The 26,399-nt window shown below is 46.9% G+C and overlaps 1 long non-coding RNA gene across 3 annotated transcripts in view; it reads right to left on the bottom strand.

Moving 5' to 3' along the window:
* Window positions 1-26,399, bottom strand: part of LOC141569167 (uncharacterized) — a 441,595-nt gene that overhangs the window by 74,612 nt on the left and 340,584 nt on the right. For all 3 annotated transcript variants that reach the window (XR_012492613.1, XR_012492611.1, XR_012492612.1), the window contains one exon: window positions 14,752-14,900. This is a non-coding gene — a long non-coding RNA (uncharacterized LOC141569167). The remainder of the gene's footprint in view (window positions 1-14,751; window positions 14,901-26,399) is intronic.

The raw sequence follows: 26,399 nt of genomic DNA on the forward strand, positions 1-26,399 counted from the left end.
GGTGTGTTTTACTCAGGACGCTCCTGGGGGAGCAGTCAGGTCCATGGAGCCCCTCTCAGATGGGCGGGGGCGATGGGCCCCCACAGGGAGACGTCACTCATGTCCCCACCACGCCTGGGGGTGCTCCAGAGGGCAGGGACTCGCTTCACTCGACAGGACCTCAGTAAGATGTGTTTCAGTAATTAGGAGACACACACACGCACGTGCTTGGGGAGTCCTCTGCCATTTTCGTGCCACATTTGAAGTCAAGGAATCAATACATTGGTGCTCACGACCTGGAAAGTGTCAGCTTGTTTTCACGTGGCAAGTCCAACGACAATCACTGAGAAACGCCAGTGTGATACGATGACATAATCGGTATCAGTTCACGAGCAAATTCATCACGATGGAGATTGGTTGTGGAATTCCTCTGAATTAGCAGGGTGGTGTCAGGACAGGAAGTCTTGACACAGCTCAGCTCTCCATGGATTTCCCCTGAGAAAGTTACCTGGCTGCCGTGTTCAGTTTCCTCGTAGAAATATATTGACTCAGTGAGGAAATAGTGTCAACTATAAGTGTTTCAGAAATAAGACACTTAAGACAGGAATTGGAGCTTACACGGATGTGGGTGAGCTGGGAAAGAAGTTTGTGGAGGACGCAGCTGGAGGATAAAGGAACAGTCACTGGATTTCAGAACTTCTGAAGCACCAGAGAAGCAGGGCCTGAGGAAGCAACACACCTCCCAGCCGCCACGGCCTGTGCTCTTCAAACGCCTACAAAACCTCTTTCAGTTCCCGACTCCAAACTCTAAACAGCCTCTGGGGAAATGGACCCAGAAAATGCAGCGCCCAGCCAGAGAAGAAGATGGTGGTGGGGCTAAGCTGCCCACAGGAAATTCAGCACGGACGTGTGCACACCCAGGGCAGAGGAAACGCGAACATACGCTGGGAACCACAGCTCACTCATTCATTTATTGACTGATTCTTTCACACGCGCAGACTGAAGCATCACCTACTTTCTAACAGTCACTGTCTGGTGCTGGGAGCTAACAGTGTACAAAGGACGCCATCGTTGCTGTTATTCTGGTGGTGGTTCCATCTCACAGCTCTCACTGCAAATGTCACTGATACCTCTCACTTCTGTGAGGGAGAAAGTGAATGAGCTTCTGATTGTTGTTTGCTCTACAGAATGTGACCTCAGCCCAAGTGGGAGCTTGGAAAGCTGTAAATGTACAAAGTTGAAAAAGAAAGAAACAACAACCAGACCGTCTTACTCCCTATTAGCTCCATTTATGGCCTTATTCCCTCTGTTCCCAGAAAGCAGGCTTCAGTGACATGGGTTTCTTCCTAGAGCCTGGGATGCCTCACCCACAGGACAAGAGCTGCGCGGTAGCTAGCTAGCACCCCCCAGTGCTTACGGATGAAAGGGCGAAATATGGAGACGGGGCCTCACAGCCACTGTTTTCTCTTTATTTCAGGAGTCAGTGCTCGGGGCCCACGAGCAGCCACGTGGACACAGTGCGGGTCTCGTGTTCTGATTATTATTTGCTACGAGCAAATGCCCTATCAGTCCGGGTTCTGATTCTAGAAAAGCGTGTGGCAGAGGTGGTTTTCTGCACTCCTTTCAAGAAGAAAGGTGGTAGCTCGACTCGTGACTCGTCGTGACTTGTGCTAAGGGAGCAGGCACGCGGACACAACTCTCGCGCAGGGTTCCCAAGTTTGTTCTGACAGTTTGAGTTTCACGTTACTGACGGCTGCCACACACACCTGCATTTATGTCCGGGTGACACTGAAAGAGAGGAGAAGGCTCGGACCAGCCACTCCTATGCTGTGAACAGGGTGGCTGCCAGTGAATTCCGGCCTCTTCAAGGTTTTCACTTTAGTGAATTCACGGCACAGTGAGTTGGGGGAGAAAGGTCTTAGCGAAGACGCATCCTAAGTGAGAAAGCTGCGGGGAAGAGGCTGCCGGCCTTGATGGGATTGGTTATGGAACTTGACAGGAGACCATAATATTTGTTTTGCTGCCCTGTGCTGCTGAAATGAAAAGCCATGTCAGGGGAGCGCTCAGAGAATGATGTTCTTATTTCTTCTACCTTCTTACTGTGCTGGGGCTTCTACGGATGCAGAGCTAGAAATTATCATCATACTCCATCAATATGAGAAACAAAAGCAAGGTTATGAGTCAGAGATATTTCAGCCTCAGAACAATAAGGCTACTGATTGAGTCCAATGTGACTGACGGCCAGGCATCTCATCTGTGTGGCATCATTGTGACTGCCCACAGCCCCGGAGCTGGAGGGACAGCGACTGGTAAACCAGATGTCCCGAATGCCCGGATTGTGTCCTCTGATTGTCCTAGGCCTACGTGTGGCTACTGATGCACTGACACAGACAGACATCTCACAGACATTGTGGGAGAGTTCCAAAGTCCCCAAGTTAGAATGTCGCGTATGCTGCAAGGCTGGCCATTTTGAGGCCATTACTGAGCATTCAAAGTACAACTGCCAAGGCTTCTCCCCACATCTAGAACAGCAAATAGAGGTGGCAGGTGGGGTGGAGCCACCTCACGTCTGTCGAACCACATTCATTCAAATGTGCTGGGCCCAACTGGCCTGTGGGTTGACATGAAGAATTTTGTCCGAGAGAGAGCTGAAGAGGAAAACGCACACAGGTAATTGGTTAATAACTATTGTGTTTGTTGAAGTCACCAGGAGTGGACATGGGAATGTGTGAATTAGAGAAAACCAGGTGACAGTCCACTCAAGCCCGACTCATGCACCCCGAGAGCCTGCTGTCCTTCCGCCATTCGACGCGGCCACACTCGCTCGCCTCCGTGGATCACACCTGCCCCTCGTTCCTGTGGGCTTGGAGCTTGTTCCTCACTCGCTGCTGTTTGTTCCGAGGTGCTGCTCATAAAACCAGGGGCTTCTCCAGAGTATTCACAGGAAGGTGAAATACTAGTATTTTCCTGGAGAGCATAAGAGGTGTTCGCATGGTCCCACAACGGCCACAGTAAAAGGCGGTCTCCCTGCTGTCTCTCTTTTGGCCTGCTGGCCCCATCTTAGGCCTTTTCCTTCTGTGGCATTTACCAAATCACTACACATACAGCTGCACGACTGACGCCCTGCGAACTTTAGAACCAGCGAGCTCGAGCCACCGCCCAACTGCAAGAAGACTCCCGCTGTCTTTAGCAGTGAGCATTGAATGAACCCAAGTCTCCTGCCATGGGATGGCATTGTGAGGACACATGCTTCTGCCCAGGGACCCGCAGGGGTAGTCACAGGAGTTCACTCTCCTTCTCCCTCCTGTCTGCACACCCATGGATCCTTGTCAATGGCTGGGGACAGAGGGACCAATCTCTCTGCCATGGTGTCTGTTGGCTAAAAAGCTGAGAACCATGGGGAGGTGAAAGGCTCCACAGAGATGGCAGGTACGTGTTTCCTGAACTTCTCCCCACCAGGGGTGACTTTATTCCCTCCCATCCTACCCATGATTTAAAAGGTAACGGTCATACTGGTGATAGTAACGTTTTTACAGAGCAGTTACCACGTGCCAGGAAGTCCGTTAAGAGCTTTGTATGTGTAACTCCTTTTAATTAATGTCCCCACACCTTTTTGTGAAGCGGGTTTGTCACCATCACTGATGTACTGACGTGGGGCCAGCAGCAGCAAATGTCTCCCCGCGTCACAGGGGCGGTGGGAAGCCAGTGAGGATGCCCCGGACCTGCCCACACGTCTCCAGACACAGAAGCACCGTTTGTCTGCGTGTCACAGGGAAGCCCTGTGGCCATGGCGCTCCGCGGCCTGGACGCTGGAGCCAGACCGGCTGGGTCAGCGCCGCTCTGTCCAGCTCACTGCCCGGTGAGCCTGGGAAGCTTCTAATTCTGTGCTTCTCAGTGTATTCGTGTGTAAATGGAGAATCAGGGCGGTGCGCTGTGAGGCCAGTACCGGGGACGTGCTAAGTACTGCACAGGGGTTACTGTTAATGCCACTACTGTCATCGCCATCGGTGTCATCACCACCATCTATTTATTATCGGGCTTTTCTGTGTTTCTACCGCAACTTGTTCCAATGTCACCTTCTCAGAGAAGCATTCCTAGCTACCTATTTGAAACTGCAATCCCATCCGTCTGTATTTGCATTCGTAACGTCTAGTACGTTACTTCCTTAGCTTCCGCCTTCCTCCTGTCAAATGTGAGCCCCACAAAGCAGGACCCCTGCTCTGCTCCCCACCAGGGCTGCTGCCCAGAACAGTGCCTCCCACGGGGGATCGACACACACCTGGTGGGTGGGTTTCACACGATGCTGGGGGCTCAGGCAGGTGGCTCACTGCCAACCGCAGAAGCCAGCCCCAAACCAGGCTTTGTCCCACAGGCTCTTCGTCAGCAAGATGGACTTGGGGAGCCAAGTGGTCCTCAAGAAATCCCTCCTCCTTCCCGGCAAAAGACTCTGAGTACCATCAGGCATCATTTTGCTCCATCCAGCAACCGGCAGAGGGACCGTTTTACAAGCAACTATTAATCTTGTCGTCTGCTTTATGGAGCCGTTAGAGGAAGATGCCTTTAGCAGCCGATTTCTCAACCTTTGGAGCTCCAGGATCACAGTTATTCAAGTGACAACTTCATGACACAGTGTCTGGATGACATTACACTGGTTTCTAAGACGCGAGGTGGTGGCGATCAGAACCTCGTGTGTGCACTGAACAATCAGAGGGAGACTCGGCAGACACAGTGAGCCTTGCCATTCGTGGGCTCGATGGCACAGGACGGGGCCCGAGTGAGGGCTGAAGCTGGGGTGTGCAGGGCTCCCCTTGATCTTCCTGGGGACCTCCAGGAGTGAGACGGGGAACCAGCCCCGCTCTCCTTTCACAGAGCCTGGTGGCCTGTGGTACGGCTTTCAGAGGGCGGCGTGGGGCCGCTCGGCAAGCCTGTGGCTGGGGTGACAGGCGCGAGGTGCGGTCTCACGTGGACAACCAGAGAACAGAGCAGTGGGCACTGCACGGTTTGGTCCCATGAAACCTTCCATGTGGGCAGCTAACAACCATTCTGTCTCTGGGGCCTCATGGCTTCCTGTGACTCGCTCCTTCTCTCTGAGGTTTTCATTTCCAAACTGTGCCTCAGTTCCCTGGTTTGTAAAAGGGCTAAAACAATACCTGCTGCACAGGTTGCTGTGAAGACTAAATATATCCATATTGGAAGTGTTTGGAACAAAGCCTGGGACACAGTACGTGCCCAAGGACTCTCAGTTGTTACAATTATTGTGCAGCAGCTTTGTTCATGCTGTGATCCCCTTTCTGCGGGTCTGGTTTCTCTGTTGGTTGCCCCACAGCTTTGGGGTTCCTTGGTACAAAGTAGCCCCATGTCACTGAAGGATGGAATTCCAAGGAGGGAGAATCTGATTGGCCTGGCTTAGGTCAGTGTTTACTTGTGGACCAATCATCTGTGACCGGGAGATGAGGTCACAGCGTAAGAAGAGCAGGGAGGCTCGTTCAGGGCCGAGGGTGAGGAGGAATGACGGGCATGTGTTGGTGCATTTTAAAAACTTTATGTGACACTGTTTTTCTGTCTAGCGTGCAGGCCCCTTAGAAGTCCCAACGAGGCCTTTGTGTGCGCCCCTGAGCGGCCCAGGAGCACCAGGGATGCAGCCGACAGGAACGGCCATCAATCCTACGATTTCTTACTTGTCCCAGCTCCTCAGCTTTGCTCCCACTCCTCGTCCCAGGGTGTGGACGGAGACACGGGGCCGGTGTGCAGGGGGGGAAGGTGAGCCAGGGCTGGGGGTGGGGAGCTGCCGCCGCCAGGCTTCTGGAAACTGGGACAGACAGCAGAGCAGTCTCCCCTAGCGCCTCAGAAGGAAGCAGCCCCACGTGGATGTGGACCTCCCCTTGTGAGACCACGTCTGACTTTCTGCCTCCAGAACCTGAAATGATCCTTTGTGCTGTGTAAGGAGGATGGGGCTTCTGGAGGACAGACCTGTTTGGGGTCAGGAGGCTACTGTCGCCATCTTGAGGACAACTTCAGAGGGAGCGTGAGTCCTGGGAAGGAAAAGGGACATTGGAAGATACCCCTAAACCCCTGCCAAGTACTTGTTGGGGTCAGGCCAGTACTTCAGGTGTCTTTACTTTGCGCCAATCCTTGGCCCATTGTGGATGTTCAAGTGAAAGGGGAAAATGACAAATGTCCCTTAAAATGCTGCTTAGCTCTCTCCTCCAGAGACTCCCACAGAGAGAGCTGTCTGCTGCTAATGCTGGTCTTGGGTTCACAGACACAGGGATACTCAAAACTATTTCCAAATCAAGCAACAGCGGAGATGACCAAACATTAACTGTTTGGTAGGCCCTGCCCTGGGCCCCTCCGATATTTTATCGCATTGAACCCCCCAGGAGTCTTTGGTTGTATCGTTTTATAAATGTGGACACTGAGGCTTAGAGAGGAAGACAGGTTTCCCTGGGCCACAGAGCAGGTTAGTGGTGAAGTCAGGATTTATATCCCGCTCCCCACACCCAGAACCTGAGATCTAAATCACGAGGCTGTCGCAAGGCTGACCATCACACAGGATAAATGGAAAATGCCGCCACGTCCTCTCCCAGCCCAAACACAAAAGATCAGAGATAAAAGACTAAAGATAGCCAGAATCAGGGGTTTTCTGGATCCTGAAGGGTCCCAGTTATTAATAAAATGTTAGTAACAACTAGGAATGTGACCTTTTACCGTTTTTTTGTTTTGTTTTTTTCTTTTTTACCTTTGACGAGATTCCCTTTGGTTCCTAAAATGTGGTAAGAGATTAGTATCTGGACAACCTGAAATTTTCTCCACAGGGGGTTTTTGGGGTGACCTTTGGAAAAGGACCAGTTATGAAGCTATTCCCACCACCTTTCCTGGGGCCTGAGGAACAAACACTCTGAGTCGTAGCCCTGCCTTTCTGGGACGGGTGTATCTGCGACTCATGCATATTTATATCAAGTAACACATTAGAGTAAATGTCAACGTAACATGCAGAAAAGTAAATGACCCATAAAGAAAAAGAAATGATTTTCTCTCCCATGAAAGCTTTTAAATATGCAAACATTTTGATGCCCAATAGAGCAGGTCGTAAAGAGAGTTTGGTGCATTTTCTTGACAGAGGTTTTATAAGGTTTTACAAGGGTTTGGGTTGGCGTGCAGTGTTCAATATTTCACTCTATTGCATTTTGAAACCTGTTTATTGGGCAATTCATACTCCACAGCACTGACGTCTCCACACATGCCTGGTGTGTGTAGGGTAAAGACTGAATACTGATAGATTTCTAAACCCAGAACAACTACACTTGGGGTGATGGGGATTATGCTTCCAAAAATGCCTGGAAAGGTTAGGGATTGAAGCTTTACAACCCCAATAAATTTAATTTAAAAAAAAAGTCAATCCTGGACTTCTAGCTGAGTTAGAGTGAGTTCACGACTGATAGGATACAGTTCATTTTTTCAAGCCCCTTAATTTGTCAATGCTCCTGGTGGCAAATGATTTATTAGACCAAGTCACGGGAAAGGTAATGAGAGAGGTTATCTCTTTATGAAACACTGGCATCCTCGAGGTCTGATAACAAAATTCCGATGTGAAACCTCTCCTTCATGCGTAACCTCATGGGGTTATTCGTGATGTCTTCATGCCTGTGTGTCAGCGCAGCCCAACCTCCTAGCTTGAGGAGCCCCAGGAGATGATTTAGACCAAATTTAGGACAGTGTTTATATCAAGGGAAGGAAAGGGAGGATACGACTGGAAAGGGGCACCCAGGAATAACCAACAGGATTCGAATGTTTTAACCCAGCTCTGCCTGTATCCACGGGCGTTGCTGCTACTGTTCTGGTGACGCTGTTTTGTGGGGTTCTTTCTGGATCAGGAAAACGGCGGGAGGCTCGTACTACCCCCTGCCCCCCAAAGGGAGGTGCTGACTCCCATGGATACAGTGATGCTGGAGGACAGAAAGGGACTGAAGTTCTGAAACGTGGCATAAGGACGACCTGCTTCGGAGCGCTGTCTGTGTGCTGACGCACAGGCCGCTGGCTGGCTCTGAGGGCCGACCCGACCTTCTCATGGCCCTGCTCGGGGGTGCTGCACTGGGACATGACCTGAGTGAAATGGGGGGCAGAGGGCTGGGGGTGATGGGGAAGTTGGCCTAGAGCAGAATAAAAGTAAGGAGACAGCCTGAGGATTCAGATGTGAGAGGGTGGAGATGTGGCTTCTAGAATGTGCCTAAGAAGACACTAGGCAGACATAAATTCACCTTAGGGAGGCCACTGGACATCCCAGCACTGTGGAGAAGGAAAAATCTTGTTTTAGTTTTAAATGTTAGCAGACTACATGACCACAGGTCCCACTGAGTTACATGTCCACTGTGATTGTAGTTTTAAATGCAATGAAGTTTGTCAGCTGCACTGGAGACTCCATGCGGGAAGGGTGGTATCTGCAGTTCTCACTTATATCCCTAGCTCCCTGCACATTTTCTGGATGGAGGGACAAAGGAAGGACGTGATACGACCAAAACTCGGTCGCCCCTCAGAGTTAGAAACCACACAAGGCCCGTCCAGTGCGATGGGAGCGTGGAGGACCGGATCCCGAGAACCCGACCTGAGGAAGACAGCGGAGGAAAAACAGCCTACACTCTCTCTTCCTCTGTCTCCCAATCTACCGTCAGTCCATCAAGGTCTCCTACTGGCTCAATCAAGTCTTTACTGAAATATAATTCACATACCATGAAATTTGCCCTTTTAAAATATACAGTTCAATTTAGTGGCTATTAGCATACTCACAGAATTGTGTAACCATCACAAAAACCTAGTGTTAGAATAGTTTCATTACCCCAGAAGGAAACTGTGTCCCCATTAGCCGTCAGTCCCCCACCCAGCCCTGGGCAACTACCATCTGCTTTCTATCTCTATGGATGTGACTACTCTGGACATTTCATGTAGATGAAAACACACACACGTGGCCTTTTGTGTCCGGCTTCTCTCACTCGGCATCATGTGTTCACGGTTCATCCACATGTGGCGAGTGTCAGAGCTTCATTCCTTCTGGCTGAGTGACAGTCCATGATACGAATGAGGAGACCACATTTGGTTTATCTGTTCATTAGTTCCCGGACATTTGTTTTGTTTCCATTCAAATGCTAATCGTAACTTTCTATTTCTACAATCTGTTTTAATAATATGGAAAGAAGTGGAAGGTGACAGACATAGCATTTTCAATAAAATATCTCAAAATACAGTTTGCTATCACACAACTGTTAACTTTGTAGGAGGTTTCAAATGTTTCTCAGGACATAGTTATTGCATTTCCAAGTATATCACTTTATACATGGGCATAACTTATAAAGGGGGAGAAAATAATTAGTTACGGGGGGGAATTGTCTGAAACGTCATTTAGCTTAAACTGAATGTCTGAATTTGGATAAAGAATTTCTGGAAGCAAAGGTAAAAACTCCTGGGAGAAATCGGTAATTTATCGCATGAAAAGTCCTAATTAAAGGGAAATAATAATTCCTTGAGTCTTTGCCTTTATGAATTTTCTGTTTTGAGAGTGTAATACTCTACAGACCCATAGAGGTAGAGCTTTTACTAAAAATGATATTATAAGCTATTTCAACTACCCCAAATTTGTGTTGGATACTGTTTAAATTGGTGATTTTTAAAATATATTAGGTTAACAACAGTTGGTTAAGAAATTCTTCTCCTTCTGTGTCCTTAAAGGCGAGGGTCACGGCGTAAGAGTTCTTTTTTTTTTTTTTTTTTTTTTATTAAATTTATTGGGGTGACAATTGTTAGTAAAATTACATAGATTTCAGGTGTAAGAGTTCTAATGTGGTGCCTCCTTATCTGAAAAGGACCCGCGCTTTGGGAACTCACCGTCATGCTGAGGCTGTTTTCTTGGCCCTGTAGCCAGACATCCACTACGGGGCTACAAACGGTCGGGGGATTCCGTTTATGAAGTGCCAGCTGAAACAGGCGCCGTTCACTCACCGTCCGAGGTCACTAAGCGACCCTCGTTCCTCCTTCTCTAAATATTTCTAGAAGTGGGAGATTGGGGAGCATTCCGGTCCCTCTGACTCATCAAATCCTATTCGAAATCCCGGCACATCATTACCTTTTCAACTTCCCACAATACCCTGTTCTAAAGACTATCAGCCCCTCTGGAAAGAGCTTCTGAGGCTTGTTTGTCAGCCAATGTGTGACGTTTCTCCCACTGTTCCCGGGGCCGGATGCACGAGCCTGGGGAGGCACCAGCCTGAGTCAGCCCAGAGACCTCCTCTCCTCACCCTTTGTAAAGGTGAGCGACTCACAGCCCGGCCCGTGGAAATTGTCACCGAGAGCTCCAGGCTGCCCAGGTAATGCGGGCGGCAGATGCCTGACACGCCGTTGTCACTTTCCTCCTCACCCCCAGTCATCGGCACACACGACGTGACCCGGTCCCACATGGCTGCCACAAGCCACATGCCTGTCACAAATGGTGCTAAGTCCTACTCCGCCCAATCACCCAGAAAGCTTTTCTCAAACGCCTAGGGAAGGAGCAGGACACTGCCCCTGAAGGACGCCGGCCACAGACCAAAGCAGCAGCTGCAGCCCGGAACCCCGCTTCATGGGGATTTCCTGTCAGCTCTGCCGGCTTAAATGACCAGAAAAGCTATTTCGTGGAGAAAAAAATGTGTTTCCTGCTAATAAGTCCAGGCTGCTATATGATTCATAGGACTTTTTATTTTGACTATTAAAGCAAAATTTGATTTGTTTTCCACATTATTAATAACTGCCCTCTAAATTCAGATAAATGATTTTTAAAAATAAGACATAATACCTAGAGTAAGAGAATACCATTTAAACGGGCACGAAATCATTCTTGTTCATAAAAATATCCGTAACCAGGTAACTGAGCTGCTCATGTGCCAGCTCCTGCGACGCAGTCCTACTTACGCCTATTGTCTCGTGTGGTATTTATGGCACTGTCCTTTCACTCGCGGAAATGTCCCAGTGTGGCTAATAAATTATGTCACCACCCCAATTAGAAGCTTCTTCCAGGCCCTTTGCTCTCCTGGTGCTTTAATATATCATCTGATTTAAGATGTTTTGCAGAATCCTGTCAGCTGAGGAGGCTGGGCGGTGAATCCTGTGACCCGTGCACCGGCTGTGCGCTCGGTGGTGAAGGAAAGCGGGGTGCAGGCCGGGGTGCTGGTGCTGTGGGGGCAGCCCCTTGTAAGTGTGGGGTTCACAGTGGGATGCAATGCGGGGTGCTGCAGGCTGGCCAGGCCACCAGGCTTCCAGCCCTGGAAATGGGTACTAAGTGTTTCTAGATAAAGACCAACGTTAGCCGATAGAACTTTCTTCTTTCTTTCTTACTTTTTTTTTTTTAAGAAAAGAAACAACAGTAGCAACCAAAATGAATATTTTTGTTCTTTAAAACCTAGTCATGTCACATGCTCCATCTACAAAGTAATTAATACCTCCGAGGGTTCGGCGTTAAGATTCTGCCACCTGCTTTGCCACCCGGAGAAGGGGAGCTCCTGGGCATTACGGTGGGAACCCATTTCAGGAATGGCCCTGAAAACCCAGGGCCTTCACATGACCAGCCCTCCCAGAGAACACCCCCGAAGACTTCCTAGCTCCCAGAAGGGCGGTCTTTTGCCAGAAAGACTTTGGCCAGCCAGAAAGGTGTTTTTAGGGTGTCAAAAAATCATAATATTTATAATACAGTTTCTGTTTCTCATTTAAAATTTTGATCACAAAGACAAAAGAGGAGATTGACAAAGTCAAACTCTCTAACAAACGTAATCAAGTTTGTTGGAAACTATTGTTACTTTAAATGAACGAGCACATGAGTGAAGGAAGGAATAAATAAACACCTTATTCAGAAAGCTCACAATTCGATCAATACAAATTGCAGCCCACAGCTTACTCAATACTGGTCCTCGCCAAAGAGAGAGCATGATTTACAAATTTCTAGGAGGCAAATTCTTTTCTTTGGGAGGGAGTGTGGGCAAGTTACTTTGCATTCTTAGGTGTTTAAGATTTTCCTGACATTCCCTAACTCCTGCCTGTCTAACCAGCCTGAGGTCACCTGAAGCTGGCCATCTGTAGGAATTAGAAAGCATCCAGGCTTAAAACGACAAGGCATCGTCCAGATTTAAAGCAGCCAGAGACCCCATGGGTTCGTGGATGACTGATCTCAACCCAGGAGACCCACTTAGAAGGTTTAGGGTTGGCCTGTGGAGGATTTCTAGAGTGGCTTGTATAGCTGTGTCTGAGACAAACAGCACCCCAAACGGCTGCAAGGTTAGTACTGCTGCCATTGTGTGTGGCTGAGCCCAGGCGTTCACAGAGGCAGGTCTGGCACGTCACCACCCCATAAACTTCATCGGTAGGAAACCAGAGAAGCGATGCCCGACTCCTGCCTCTGTCATGCTAAATATGGGTTGAAATGTCATGTTTCTATATTTTGGATATGTTATTTGAGATTGAATTTACTTACAAATTAAAAGCACTGTTGTCAGAAAAAGATAAATCTATATGATGCTGTATATTTACATTTATATCATTTGAGAAAAGTTGCCAAACTATCAACTGTTTTAGCCTCTTGGTGGTAGGATACTGGTGACTTTAAATTTTGTTTCTTTCTAAAATAATCTGCAAGTTCTGATCATTCTAAAGTGATTGTATTTCAGGTTAGTCAATGTATTTACAAGAATACTCCAATGATGTGTGTAAACGACAGAACGTTACTAGTTTGAAAACGAGGCTGCAGGCCTGTCTTCTCACACGGACCTGCCCTCTTATCTGCCTGCACATTGTAATTCAATGGAAAAACGATGCTCTTCATGGCTGTGATTATTTCATATTAATTTCTATTCGCTCTCAGACTCACAACTCACACAGACGCCTTTGTTTCCCGTAAGCACTGAGCGTGCCTCACTGTGGAGAGCCTCCGGGACGTAGGGCCCATTTGTGGTGGAAATGCCCGAATGAGCCTGGTGGTCGTTCGCTTCCGAACCTCGTCAGGATTCAGCCATAGATCTGCCCAGCCTGGATCCGTGTGGACTCGATGGCCACTCACAGGGAATGACTCACAGGGTAGCCCACTCGCGGCGCACATGCGTGACACACAGATGTGTTTCCAACACTATGAGACCACAATACGTGAACTGTGCACACTTCTGTTTTTTGGTATATAGTTGTTATGTGACTAAATTTACAATTTTGGCTGTTTTTCCCATTTGAAATGAATGCCAAAAACTTTTCAAATGACTATGACGTATGACTTGTCATTAAATAATCAGATTTAATAAGACACAGAAAACTCAAAAGAGATGACAATGAAATAATCCATTTTAACATGGTTTAAAAGGTTAAATGAGGTAATTTTTCCTTCAGCCACTCTGAAGGGTTTCCGATTTCCTGGGTGACCTTCAAGAATTCTATCTCTGCATTTACCAAAAATATTTCTATTATTCAACTAAAACCCTGCCTTTATTTTTCTAAGGAACTGTGTTTTTAGGGTGGTCATGTCTGACAGAGACAAAGAGCTCGTCCTCTGGTGTATAATTTGAGGGAGATCAACCTGGAGGAAAAACAGGGTATCACTGGAAAGGCAGTTCTTAACTGCAGTGTGCTTTCTCCTCGAGAGCAAAGTCAATTTTGAACTTAATTTATATTTATTTTTTTAAAAAGATATAGTCATAAAATTGTTTTAAAAGATATTTTCCTACTTCTTTCTCTCTCCCGCTTTAACTTCTGTTCTCAAGTCTTGGCTTCCTGTGGCTGTCACTGTTTACTCCCTCGTAACGGCCACCTCTCTTGTCCCCATGGCCAGGATTCTGACATGGTCAGGCTACGGGGTTTCCAGCCCCGTCCATGAATCAAGCCTGGTCTGAGTCCGTCAGAACAACCGGGCACTCCTTTGTCTGTGATTGGCCTAGACATGAGCATGTGACCCATTTATGGCCAATGAGACAGGAGGGGAAGGATGTTTGGGGCACTGGGAAAATTTTTTTCCTTAATAAGTAGAAATAAATCACACAAAAAGCCTTTTGCCGCCCTCATATTCCCTCTTGTGTTGCCTGCTGTTTTGGAGGACGTGACACCTGGATCTGAGGTCAGCACATTGGGACCATGAGGCACTGGGCCCAGAAAACAGGCACCAGCCCCTCCCCAGGTCACTTGAGTGCACACACGTGGTCAGTGCTAATGGTCGTCTTGGATTTGCCAGTGGATTAGCTGCTGTGCTTTGTATGGAGAGAGAGCTAATTTAATTTGTAGCATTGCAAATACTGTGGCCAAGTTCAGATGCTGAAAATGAGAATGATTACGATACCAACACGCCCCACACGTGACCAAAAAATGTGAGAAAACTGTCATCTGAACGACAGACACATACCAATGAGTTAGAGAGGGAAGTAACCCAAACAGAGCACCCTGCACAACACGTAGGAAGGAATCTGGGGTTGGGCATGTTGGGGAAGGGGACGTGACCAAACCTGTGGGAACCACAAATGGAGACTGAAACTCACAAGTCCTGGATGAGACAGGCAGGTACTTGTAAATCAACCACATTTTCTTATCTCCCCAGAAGATACCAATGCTCACTGCAGACAGCGGCTACTGAATTCGCTTGGCAAACCACATGAAAGGACACATATTACGGTAGGTCCCTTGATTGCTCTAACAAGCGGCTCATGTTCCATATCTTAGTTCAGAGGTTGAAAGCACCAGGGCCTGTGGGCAGACGAAGGCGGGGCTTGGATCACAGACGTCCCTTACCTGTGGCACCGATTCTGTGAGTCCTCACCGAGGATCACGCTTTCTGCAGCACATCAAGCGATGTGTTCCATCACGACAAAAAGTTGTCGCCCCCAGCTCTTCGGTACTTTGCTTTGCAAAATGGAGTTTCAAATCGTCTGTTAGTGAACCTGCAGGAGACATAAGACAAAAGAATATTTATAACCTGTTCAAATACGAGCTAGAATGTGCTCGTCTATCTACGTATTCGGCAGACAGCGCAGATGCAAATTTTGGCTAATTCCATTCCATCTGTAATGTCCCAAAGGAAATGGAAAGATCTCACTGCTGGAGAGCCCGGGTACACTGCGCACAACCCTGCTACAAAGGGGCATGATTGTCTTGACTGTATAATGAGGCCTTCTAAAGGGAAGTCTCAGCTCACTTCCCGGTTCCTTTAAAACATGCTGCGGCATCTAATGAGACTTCTGACTTCACAGCAATGGAAGGCGAGCGCCTCCTGAGACACTCACCAGGGCCACGGCTATTTCTTTCGGCAGCCCAGGAACTACGTTAACATGCTGTCTTGTCATGAAGCCACATTTCCTAGTGTGGGAGAAAAATAACGTCTTTCTCTAATTTGTAAATACACTGAGGATGAGAACAGAGAGACAGAGGATATTAAAACAAAAGTCTATGTGCTGCTTCTCTTAGACTGTCCGATGGCACCTGAAGAAGCCACAGAAGCCAGACTGCACGCCCCCCCACCACCACTCTGAGTTGTTTGGTGTGTTCAGTGTTACGTGTGCAACCGAGGCTCGTACAGTGAAAAAAATGAAGCATTTATTATTTTTTTTGAAATAAGAGTTCAAAAAAAAAAAAAAAAAAAGCCCCACCCCCACCCCCACCCCCCACACCACCTGCTAAAAAATGTCACCAGGAAAGGACAGCCAAGACATTGGTGCTGTTTTTACAGCAGCTTCGATAATAATTCGAAACATTCATTCGGGAATTGTGCTGGGGAAGTCAGTGGCCCGCCTCCAGCTGAGCCCCACTAATATGTGCTGCCCTGACTGGCGAAGCCGTGCTGTGCTGTACGACTTTCTCAGTGTCTTTACTAAGATGCTCACTTATTTGGAACCCAACGTCAGTTTCATGAGTTCAGACTCCCCCTGAGAAAGAGGGTCTCATGGATGTTGGCGTCTGCTGTACGTGGCAGTGTTTACAGGTGCTGGACCTTTCAGATGTGGCTGGCCAGTACGAGGATTTATAGAAACAAAGGACCTGATGGACAAATGCCTCGTCTGTCAAAATAAACCTGCAGATGGGAAGTGGTGGGTATTTTTGGAGAGCTAGAAACGCAGTCCTCGAGGCCAAAGTCATGCTGTTCCAGTAAGCGAAATCCGCAGTGCCAGGCCCAGACAGTTCTGGTGATACTGTATTTAGCCTGATAGCATCACATTAAACTAACAGCAGGACTCAGCAGAACGCAGCCATGATAAAAGCAGCAGAGCTGCTCGTCACATAGGACTTTATGTTTAACTATATTCAATTTCACCACTACATAAAAGGAAAGAAGGGTGCCCAGAGGGTTGCAGGCAGATCAGAGAACTGCTATTGGAAAAAGAAGCAGAAAGAGTAAAATTATCCTATTCTTCCACGAGACAGAAAGAAACATGCCATTGCTATTTTTAGTCAATAAAATTAATGTCTAACTAGTCCTATTGCATTTACAGTCTCCTTTTAAAAAGTCATACATAAGTTGATATAACTATGCATGCATTTAAAAAGTAACATACTGTATTTTGCTGCTTTTAAAATGTCCTCATACCCTGCTTTATGAATTCAATATATTCTGAGCATATCCCTGCACTATTAAACACACTATTTGAAAATCAAATCATTTGTATCAAAAATATATTGCCATCTTCATCTTGTTGGATTTTTTTAAAACAATTTAAAAAAATTATCCCTGATTGGCCGATGAGACAGTGGTCCTGGAATGATATGGTCAGGATTCAATTCAAGTCTACTGGGACCTCAGAAATATCTGAAAGCTGTGAAGTGACAGTTTCAGACGTCCCCTCAGTATATGTCACGTCTGGATCAGAGAGCGTGACAATAACCAAATAATAATGGCCGACGTTTCCCCTTCTCCATGATGGACACCAGGCATTCTTCTAAGCGCTTTTCCCGAATCAGCCCACCCAACTACCACCCTCAATAAAATGTAAATGTCACCACCTCCATCCTACACGTGAGTCATCTAAGAAACAGAGACAGACAATCGTTGAAGGCCACGCAGGAAACAGCACTAGGAAGTAACCGACTAAGAAGACAAGCCCAGGAAATTGGACTCTGAAAACACCCCTCTTAGTGACCCTTTTGATATCTCCTCTGTCGACAGGGTGTACAGCCTCTGGGCCACCGAGAAATCGTAATGTGGGTCGTGGGCACAAGACGCCTACATGCTCGTCCGGCAGACACAGGAAGGGGTTCCCACATCGTGGGCTTTAGCTGTGGGCAGGGCCCTGACTCCCCAGCAGATCCCTTAATGGATACTTTGAATTATTATCTAAGATGTAGAAACAACACCCAAATAACACGTCTGTCTTCTCACAGGGAATGCCACTGATGGGCTCACTGGTCACTGAGTTCATTCTATGCGCCCATCACTTTGCAGGGAGCGAGGAAACACAGTGGTGAGTCACAGACACGGTTCCCACCCCCAGAGGGGCGTGTACGTGCACACGACCGTGTGCATGTAACTGACGTAAGTCTACAAAAGGAAAAAACGGATTCAACGGAACATAAGAAAGGCCCCAGAGTAGAGGATTTAGGTTAGGGACCTGAGAGGAGGTTTCTGTCTTTCAATAGTAGCACAGTTCACCCCAACATAGATGGGGCATGGGCCACTGCAAGGCCCCAAATGGCGACACTGCCAAGCCCACCACCTAGACCTATGGTCTGCATCACCTCACCTCGAGCCTGGAGTATCAAAGCAGAAGCAAGGCTTCCTGGGCCAGCAGGAATTGGGGCTATCTGCCCACCTGGGAGTTCCAGCAACAGACTTCCTGAGTCTTCAGTACCCACAGACGGCTTCACAGCCTCTGGTGTTTAACTACTGGGCTGTTTGAAGGCAGAATTTATCTTTTTTGACATACAATGACCCAAACAGCTGTAGAAACATGTTGGGGTGAAGTGTCTCCGAGTGTGCTGACGGGACACAATTGTCAGGATAAGACAGAAGACCTGCAGCTTAATTGATTCATCTTCTAGGAAAGGGAAGCCGTGGGCAGATCGACGCGCCCCCACATACCGGGGGAACAGTCATTAAAAGCGTATTAGAATAACAGATCCAGGCCGCAGACCGGAACACGCGAAGAGAGAGGACCACCACCAGCTCCGTCTGAATCTGTTTCTCACACAAGCATCCTCCTCGGTTTATTCTGCCGAAAGGAATTAACTTAATGCAACAGCGTGGGGTCCAACAATTTCTGTGTTTGAAGCCAGGGGCTGCTATAGAGGGAACCGGGGAAATTGAAGTTCCCAGATTCTAGATTCTAGAACCTGCAAGACTGAAAAGGGAATTCTCCCAACATGGTTTTATCCCGATGCGCTGTTAGGATCATCAGAGGACATCTCAAATATCAGGGGACATGTGACGGCGACAGGAGGGCCCCATAAAAATCTATGTGCCTCCTCTCTGCTTCTTGGTTTTTCTCGCAGCTCAACTGGGGCTTGTGACTTGTTCTGGGAGGGCATGTGACATGTAGCACCTCTGGGAAAAGGGACTTAAGGCCGGTGTGCCTTCTCTACCTGTCACTCCCCTGCTGCAAGGGCCTTGGAGGTCACCTGCTCTGGTAATGCAGCTACAAGACAGAAGACAAATGCCATTTAAAACCAAGTCACATGTGCATGGGGAGTGAACCTATAAGATTTCACAGTGTGTGGGGGGAGCTGGTGAGCCTGACTCTCCTAGAAGCCCTCTTCCTGATGCCTTTCCAAGCCCACTCTAACAAATAAAGGAATGTATTTTCGTCAACACGATCTAGGAATAGAATTTCTGGGCCTCAGCCAGAGGCTACTGTAGGGGTGACGGATTCTAGAATAGTCTTTGTGCGTTCACAGTGGCGCGAGGACCAAATCTGACGGAGGGTTACAGCTCTCTGGGGTTGCAGTGACGGATGGTGTCCACACGGGCTAAGCAGATGCCATAAATCATAAGACATTTTTACTGACTGTACTGTGACTAGAGCTTGAGCCCCGACTCTGACATTTCGCACATCTTAAATTAAGAATAATGGGTCCTTCTTTGATCATTTACCCAGTAGGTAGAATAAAATATCAGAGCTGAAAGGGCTTTTCATTGGGTTGGTGCAAAAGTAATTGCGGTTGAAAAGGTTAAAAATAATTGCAAAAACCGCAGTTACTTTTGCACCAACCTAATAAAATGGTCTTAATGAATCCCTCAGTTTAATCCAAATATCTATTGTGTTCCATGGACTGTGATGGGTACTGGGAATTCAGGAATAAAAGAGACCAATTCCCATTCTTAAGCAGCTTATATTTTAAGTGAAAAAACGAATATAGAAACTAAATAATTAGATGCATCCAACAGACTCATACAAAGCGTGCGGTGGGGCTTGGTGGCGGTGTGCTCAGCTCAGCGTAGCCTCTCTGAAGGAGCTCATGACCCACCTGCATCACAAAGGATGCCTGGCCAAAAGTACAGAAAGATGTCCCAAGAAGAGGGAACTGTGTGAGTAAAGGAGTGACGTGTGAAAGAGCAGGGTATACAAGGAACAAATGATCAAACACGTACATGATGGTGACCGTGTCGAGACCAGTCCGAATTCTTTGTACCTATGGGTTCCATCACATTTAATTAGATGTTCCTCGAATGTGAGGTGGGGAAATGGCAGTACACGAAATTGTAATCTGGCTTTGTACTTTTCTAGCACTTTGTTTTCACGCATCGAATCTTGTTGTTTTTTTTTTTATCGTGGCGATACGATATATTCACCACATATTTCTGCATGAGCTGCAAGACTGTGTGTAAATAAGAACATCTCTGATCATGTGCAGATGGCCCATTCTCAGATACTGCGTTTTGGGATGTAATGGCATATGTTTCAAATCTTGGAACACTTACAATGAAAGTCATTCTAAGAAATATTATGTCCATATGGTTAAATATTAAATCTGTGTTAAGATGGAATTTTATGTGTTTTCAAATATGGTATAGAATATAAACCCTTGGCTGATGTCTTTAATATATAAACAACCTTAACAAATAAAAAAAGAAACAAAAAAAGCAAAGAGTACATATAGAAAATTCACCTGAGAAGAAATAGAATTGAAAATAAATATCAACCTTTCCGATAACAAAACACAATATACCATCTATATTGATAATATTTTTAATCATATATAATATTATACGCGCTAAGAGCTAATAACCCAAATTTGGAAAAGAAGATTGTATTTAGTACAAACTATGTATTAGTACAAACTCTTCGTAGGACACTTTTTCAATATGCATCAAAAGCCCTTAAAATGTATAATCTTTAATCCAGCTCTTATTTTTGATAGTAAACATCAGGTTTTAATCACATCTTGAGCATATTTCTGTTCAAATGTAATTGATTTCTACATTGCTTAAAATAATGAAAATTCAGATCAATCTACTTGTCTAAAAATTACAGCTGGGTTACATCTAGACGGAGGTTGCAAACCAGAAGTCATGAGGGCAATCTTGCCTTCAGACATGTCCCCATTGGCCAACTCAGTGATTTAAATCAAAGTTCCATTGTTCCCCAACATTTATAAACAGGCCCTTAAGATAAACTCTGGGATGCTGACTGGCCTTGAAAGAACAGAACATTTGTCAGCACTGCATTCTAACATGAGAAACCCCGGCTGCCACTAGACGTTCAATCAGACAGTGGACACGGTTTTCTGTTTACTGCAGCTCCCCTCACCCCTTCCTGATCAGCACAATCCCTTCACTCATGTCCTCCACCTGTCTGCGTCCTGGGAGTGTCTGAGTTTATCGTTTTCGCATTATACACCATGTAGTCAATCCAAGTAGTATCATATTAGTCAGCCATTAGAAATGGTATCATTGAAATATTTACTGATGGAGAAAGATGCACCTGAGGTAAATAAGTGTTGAGAATGTTACAAATCAAAATTCACAATGTGTTTATTTTCTTGCCTCCAAAATGCATTTTTGCAAAGAACCAAAGACTAGAAAGCTCTGCACCAGAATCTGAAGTAGGCGCCTCAGTGTAGGAATAGCTGGCACTTTTCATCTCCTCCTCCTGCTTAGCTGCACTTTCCACGTTTCCTATGGTGCCCACCTCTGCCCCGTCTCCGTCCACGTCCGGCTCCTGCCCTCAACCCCTCGCTCGCTCCACTCCGCTCACCACTTTGGTTTGGCCCATTGGGGGTGCTCACCTCAGGGCCGTGACTTGTCCCCAGAATGTGCCGTCCTACATCTGTGTCTGGCCGGTCCTCTGCACTGTCCCTGTCTCGGCCCCAGTGACACTGCTCCCCTGACTCTGCAGAAGCCGACGGCCAAGAACGGGAGCTCGGTGACCTGGGCCTGGGCCTGCCCTACCAACCACTTTGGAGTTCAACCCTCTATGTCACTGTCACTTTAAGTGGAATATAATGAAAACTTAATCATAGGCTGTAAGACTCAGAAACCTGAAATGTCTAACAAGATTATTCATTAGGAAATGTTGTTTTTTTTGTTTTGTTTTGTTTTTTATTAGCACATGGAGGGGGGAAAGTAAGATCTGTTTCTTCACTGGCTTTGAAGTACTAGTGCCTAGTTCTCAGTATTTCTCCATGTCCTGTATTTCCCACGTATGTTACCTTCTTTGAAAGGCAATGTGTATGTCATTAAGTGATTTTCCAGGCATGTCTCTGGCTATCTGAGACACAGACGAGATATAAATCCTTTTAAGGCTCCATTGTTTCACCTGTAATATGGGAGCTAATTTTTGAAGTGACAAACTTACACTGCTACTTCTTTTACAGCCAAATCTCATTTGAACATGTGTTTAATATGGCTCCAAATTTTTTGCTCACCATTTGAGGCCATAAAATTTCTAAAACGGAAATCCAAAGAAACTTATACAAATGGACAGATATAAATTTAGATATAGAACAGATAAAAGGTAGATGCGTGTGTAGATACAGACCAGATGTAGATACGGATGTGACCTAGATGCAGAAGATGGCCTGAGGTGTCGATAGCTATGGCATCGGCACAAATGGAGCTACAGAATAGATGTACTTTTCCTGTGTGTTGGACCAACCATTTTTCTGCCACTTTCTCTGCCCCCAAACCAGCAACAGCCTGGAAATAAACTACATGAAACTAGAAAAATGTTAATGTCTCAGTGACATCAAGGTCTCCAAAAAGATTCTCAATGGGAAAAAAAGAAGTCTCGAAATAGAAAAGTGTTTGGCATTAAATTAACTATGCTAATTAGCCCAAACACTCAGAAACCTCATCGACCAGCCCTGTGAAGAATTCACTCCACAGGGATCTTTTATGACTGCTGGACTCAAGTCATTTTCCCGGGTCACCTTCTTCATTTGAGGAATTGATTCCTCTATTGGAAGGGGCATGGCCTTTAATTTGTGCTGCGACTTGTACAGGTTTCTTCTCCTTGGCACGTGAGCCCGAGGCCTCTCCCTCAGAGAGAGGAGGCCGCAGCCCTCCCAAGACAGGCTGTGTGAGCATTGCTGACATTTCGCACTGGATTTCCTGGCGAGCATTTTCCGATACCTGCACCTCGAGGAGCCGGCAGGCACCTGCGGGAACAGCTTAAAAGCTCCCAGCAGAAAACATGGATTTCTAACTCAGATGCCAAGGCCCGAGGCTGACTGCGTTAGGTCCAGACTCTTACGTGCTTAGTCAGCACAGACCTGGAAAAACAATTCCGTAACCAGTCAGTCCTCTCAGTCCACCTCGTGGGAACATCCCCGGGTGACTTCAGAGGCTTCTGAGTTGGGGAAACAGGAAATGTAAATGAGGGAACGCTGACGTGGGCAAGTTCGAGGGAGAACCAAAGAGGAAGAAAGTGCTATTACGGGACACGTGGGGGCGGAGATGGGTCATTTCTGTCATTCATCCACACGAATTCTTTTCAAATAGTAAATGCATTTTAAAGTTGTAGAATGCATTTCATTCCATTTCTAGAATATGGCTTTTACTCTTTCCTTAAGATATTTTTACATTTCTGATTAGGGAAGTAAGTGACAGGTGACCAGATCAGATCTATTATTGTGTTTCTGGTGTCCAGCTGACGGCCTGTCCACTGTGTGGCAGTCTTTGGTGGGAGGTATTGGAAACGAATTAGTACAATGGCTCTACCCACACTTATCAGTATTGCTCTTCAGAAATCCTGGGCGGTCTGATGGAGCTGGTTGAGGCTTTATTAAATTCAAACTCAAGCTATTAAATCAAGGCTTGGAGCTCCTACGGCCTGGCCAGTAGAGAAATCAATCGCCATCTATTGCTTTGGGGGTTTCTCTCTGTTATCCTTGGCCCCTGTTTTCTCTCAGAAGTACGGCCACTCACAATCCCCAGTGGGACGGGGTGAGTGAGGAGAGAAGAAAAGTGGGGGTTCAGTGATTCAGTGGGGGCACCTGCACCCTGAGTCCCGGCTGGGTGAAAACTCATCCAACTGTACTTCAGATGGGTGCATTTATTGTAGGTAAATTACACTCCCTCACGTTCATTAAAAACAGGTAGTAGAGAGGACACACAACAATTAGAAAAGGGTAACAGAAAAGACACATAACGATTCTTTTCTTTGAACGAGCTCCAAGTCGCACAAAACGTCTTTTCTACGCCAGTAGCGAGTGTTCTCTTTAATTTTCTGCAAATACGTAAGATGCTTGTTTTGAACAGCACCTTGTTAGTTGAGAATTCCCAGGTTTCCCCCAAAACCCGGTGCTGTGAATGGGTGCCGGGCGCATTTCCTAATTCTGGAAATTAATGGCCGCATCCCTGTTTCCTTGGCGAGGCACGTTACCTACTTCCTCTCGAGAACGGCCGGTCAAAGAGAAACACAATCCTTTTTCCTCACGTGTCCGGTAGCGAGGAGCAGATGGAGGAAGAGGAATCAATACGTGTGACGGCCACCTTCCCACCGGAGTGAACGGGCTGGGGTGAGTCCCTGGAGAGAACACTCACTACTGGCCTAGAAAAGACGTTTTGTGTGACTTGGAGCTCGTTCAAAGAAAAGAAAATTTATGTGAGTTTTCAGCCAGCCGGGACTCAGGGTGCAGGTGCCCCCACTGAATCACTGAACCCCCACTTTTCTTCCCTCCTCACTCTGTGGGTGAGAAGTGGGTAAGTATTGGAGAAGCAGGAAGCCCATTCTGAGTGCAACACCTGCCCCACCTTCATGGCTGAACGGCTTGCTCAGGGAATTTGAATCGCATGTGCCGGGGTCAAGACAGGCGGCAATTCCGAGGTGATGATGCTTGGTATGTGCTTTCTAGGTCATTCTTTTGCAAGAAAATCAATTATTAAAATGACACTATATCGTCTTTTTCACACTTGAGTGTCTTCAGGAGGGACGGTGAAGAAAAGCTTGGAATTACATGTGGAAAGGTCTCCTTTTCAGTGCAGCTCTGCCACCAGTTAAAAATGCAAAGAACCCACAGGGATGCATAATTCTTGTTACGTTATTGCATCTGTTTGTTTGTTTCAGATCAAGGGTCAGCAAACCTTTTCTGTAAATGGCTGACTAGGAAATATTTTTGGCTCTCTGGGCCAAAAACTCCAAATGAAAATGTTCCATAAATATCTCCATATCCATGTAGAACAGAAAGACCATTTTCAGCACGTGTGCTTTACAAAACCAGCGGTGGCCCGTGGGCCACAGCTGCTGACCCTGTGGTCTCTCGGCCTGACCCGACTCTGCCCACAGCCAGTTACAGCAAACGGCCTAAACCTGAGCCCCCGAGTGTGCCTGTTCTACCAGCCTTCTCGGTGCTGTGACAAATTATCACATATTTGGTGGTTTAAAAACTCATAGTTGTCATCTCACAGCTGTGGCGCTCAGGAATCCGAAAGGGGCATTTTGTGGCTAACGTCAAGGTGCCAGCAAGGCCGGCTGTTTCCCGGGGCTCCAGGAGACAGTCCGGCTCTTGTCTTTTCCAGCTCCACAGGCGCCGCCTTCCTTGGCTGGCAGCCCCTTCCTTCAACACCAAAATCAGAACCACAGCGTCTTAAACATCTCTCTGGGACTCTGACTTCCCTTCTGCTCCCTCTTTCAATGATGAAGTCCTTTATGAATGTGACATTGGGCCCACTAGATAATCCAAAATAATCTTCCTACTGTAAAGTCGGCAGATTATCAACCGTAATTCCATCTGCAATCCGGACTCCCCTTTGTCACGTGACCCACACACGCACAGGTCCCAGGTCTGTTTGAGCCTTTCCTGGGCTGTTGCTGGCAGTATATGCAACTCTAATTCTCACACCTTCTATCATCTAAATCATGGCTCTGAATCCCTCTCAGTTTCCAACTTTAAAGCCTGTGTACCACTGTTACATCCCCACCTTTTCACGTCACCTCCTAATTCTCCATTTCCGCTAAACAATATTGGTGAGTTCTATTTTCCCTTTTTCTTTCACAGTTCAGTGAGAAATACTATTTATTTGCAGAAAACCCCTGACAACTTCCCTTTGATATCCCAATCGCTAAGCCAAGGGACTTGCTATCTAAAAACAGGGAGACACTGCTCAGTGTCTGTCCCTAAACTTTACAATAACCCAGACTTGACACCTCTATGTGCTGTTATTTAATGAAAACACAAGTCAGTGGCTTTGCCCATCACCAAGCGTCTAAGCCAGTGGTTCCCAGCGGCGGGCAAGTCGGTCCGCTTGGGAACATCGGCAACAGGGAAACACTTTGGTTGTGACTACACGGGCCATGGGTTGGACGCTGGTGTGGAGAGACCAGGGTGAAGACAGACACCCCACAATTCACAGGACAGACACCCCACAATTCACAGGACAGACACCCCACAATTCACAGGACAGACAGCCCAGAACACAGAACCATCTGGCTCCACGTCAGCAGCGTTCACACAGGGAAACCTTGATGCAAACAAAACGGTCTAAAAGTTAGAGAGTTTTACTCGAGGGAGAGGTGACCACTAAGCGTCAGGCAGTGACCCCTTCCCTGAGCTGAACTATTTTTAAAGCATGTCCTCGCCAGTGGTCCTCACTGCTCTACGTCCCAGGACGGGTTATTTCAAATATTTTTTTAAAAATTGACATACAGAAACCTGAACTCACACCGCCTTAAACAACAAGGTAATTGTTCTTTTCAGGTAACAGTAAGTCCAGTGTACAATAAGCTATGGGCTAGCGGCCAGTGGCTTCAGGGCCTCGGTGATGTCACTAGACATGCACTGCCAGAGGTAAAGGGAACCACTAGAACAAACTCCTCTGCTCCTGGGAGACGCAATGACTGAGGCAGAGAGGCTGTCCACTCACCAGGACACGGGGTTCAGAAGAGAGGGCTGGTCAGGGCAGAGAAGAATGATTTCTGAAACATTCTAACCACGTCAACACCCATGAAATAGATCCAATTATACATTTAGAAACTTCTCCTAAAGTCAAACCCCGCCCAGAGTGTCACTGGAGC

The sequence above is a fragment of the Rhinolophus sinicus genome, linkage group LG16, assembly GCF_036562045.2.
Source record: "Rhinolophus sinicus isolate RSC01 linkage group LG16, ASM3656204v1, whole genome shotgun sequence".
NCBI classification, from domain to species: Eukaryota; Metazoa; Chordata; class Mammalia; order Chiroptera; family Rhinolophidae; genus Rhinolophus; species Rhinolophus sinicus.